This window comes from Stegastes partitus, unplaced genomic scaffold (genome assembly GCF_000690725.1).
Source record: "Stegastes partitus isolate 25-593 unplaced genomic scaffold, Stegastes_partitus-1.0.2 Scaffold849, whole genome shotgun sequence".
NCBI lineage: Eukaryota > Metazoa > Chordata > Actinopteri > Pomacentridae > Stegastes > Stegastes partitus.
The window spans coordinates 112,069-114,631 of NW_007578580.1; positions in this window are offsets into that span (position 1 = coordinate 112,069).

The following is a 2,563-nucleotide window of genomic DNA, read 5'->3' on the forward strand; positions in this document are numbered from 1 at the left end:
CCCGTGGCCCATTCTCCAGACCGCCACTGCTGCTCTCCGTCACCTACCATCTCCATCAATGTGCATTTCTCAGACTGCCGGTCCCCGGAGGCCTGTCTGCCCTCCACCCAACCCATTAGTGAGTTCTTGGTCAGTTAAAGTCCCTAGTCCCCCACCTCATAATGTATTGAAGTATTGTTGCCATTCTAGTCATTCTGTATCTGTAATTCACACTTCAGCCTGTAGTTGTCCCCTTGGGTTTTTTTGTCCCGGTCTACCTCCATCGCCAACACTTCCCCTGACCTGTTGTTAACTTCCTATAACTACTGTATACATTTAATACTGTAAATAAACTATCATTATATTTAAAGTTACAGATTTATATTGAATGTTATAGATCTCCCTAAATGTTGGTAACTGACGACATGAGAACGTGGAGGAGGAGCCTGTTCTGGTGTTTTGGAATAGCATACAAAATGTACTACGATCCTTTCACAGCTGATGTATTTGTACATTTTTCATTTTTCATTTATTGGACTTCGGCTTTAGCATATTTAGTCCTGCTTCTCTGAATACACACAGTGATTTTACCATCCAGTTTGGATCGCCAAGCTCTTTTTTTTATATGCATTCATAAAAAAAAAAAAAAAAAAAAAAACAGATGGAAAAAAAAACCTGATTGCATGTACCAGAGAAACACCTCCAGCTGTCTCCTATCTGTGTCTCTGCTGCGTTTGTCAATATGAGTTAAAAAAAAAAAAACATTCATAAAAAAAAAAAAAAAAAAAAACATTCATAAAGGCATACAAACACATATGATTCATTTTTTAACATAAAGGCATCTAGTCTACTGGATGCTTTGTTTTGTTTTTTGTTTTTTTTTGTTTTTTATATATCAAATAGGCTGGTAGTATTTCCGGTTTTACAGTTGGAGGCAGGGCCTGAAAATCCAATACTGACTCCGTATGTCAAACATATTGTGCAGCCGAACTGTCAGTTACTTACTAACTAAATCATCTGTGGTGAGAAAAAGTAAATATGTGGGTTTGATTAAGATATTCTAGTCACAGCATTTCATAAATATAGTGTCCGCAGGAAGTGTCAGATTGACATAGAGAGCAGGAAGAGGGAAAAAAAAAAGAAAAACAAAATAAAACTGTGGATTCCTGTCGGGCTAGATCGGGAGTCTTCCTGTATCAGTGCTGCTGATCAGTGATGTGAAGAGATGATAACGACCTACTGGACCTACTAGGAGGCAGAGTAGGGTTGTATTGTCCCATACAAATGGGTTTATAACTAATAATGTCCATTCAATCGAGTGATAACGATCAAATCGAGTGGGCACAGTTGTGTATGATTATGTCAGTGACACTGATTTAAATTTTTAAAAAATTTAGAAATCGAAATATCCAGTAGACGCTTAGGGAGATCTGACCAAGCGTCCATATATGAGTAAGGAGTTAGACCGTGTTGGTTTTGTTGCCTTGCATTTGAGTCCGAGATGTGCTCTGTGACATATACATCCCAAGTACAATGCTACAAGTTTGTTATGCATAAAATTTCATATTTATGTCCATAGCTATTACTCTTGAACTATTCATGAACTTGTCTTTGCATAGATTGCAAACTGAGAACACAATCACTGTACTATAGGCAATTCTATGTTGGCAAACACCAATAGTCATGGGACTGTCAAAGTTCAAATCCAAGTTGTTAGATGAACAGTTGTGTTAACAGTTTCAGTTGTTGTTCAGGTGCATTTAGATTGAACAGTTTAATGGACTTTCAGACTGTGTTGTTTACGTCACTGATCCAATTTTTAATAAACAGCTTTCTGTAGTGATGTTGTGTGATTATCTAGCTCATGAACTTACTTCCACTCAAGTAGATCTCTTTAGTGTGAAAAGTGAGATAGAGCTTTGAAGAAAGGAGGGAGATAGCCACAAACTGGGGCAAGTTATTGAACACAACCACTGACACCTGGAAAACTTGGCAAGGAGAGAATGGATTCTCTCAGAGGCAGAACTTGCCCAGGTAAACCTGATGGCTCTAGTGTCCTTTCATCCACTGATGCTCCAGATAGCCACTTCCAGTGATATTGCAGTTCAGATGCTGAGCCACGGCTGCTCATCACTGCTTCTGTCTGGTGCAGCCTGCAATGCTACCTGAAATTCTAGCCAAGCTGCCAAAGTACAATGGGAATCATTACACATGTACCCCTAAAAAGCCTACTTAGCAGCATGGCACAGCAGCTGAAGCAATGGAGAAGCTGCCATCCACCTGGCTCCGGCATTGGAGGGGAAGGCGCTGCAGATGTTCCTCAGGCCCTGACCATGGCACTAGAGGTGATTGGGACAGTGATCTTTCACTGATCATGGCAAAGATCAGCCAGCTAGCTGTTGTGTTAGTGTTATGACAAAGCACCTAGATGCTTCAGTATGTGAAAAATTTGTGAAGTAAAAATTTTTAAATTGATGAGATAAAGACAATTTGAGTCCCTTGTGTATTCTACCCAAAGTGAAAAAAGACAAATATGCAATCAACAATATATAAAAGTACACATCACAAAATTTTTGCAGGTAGC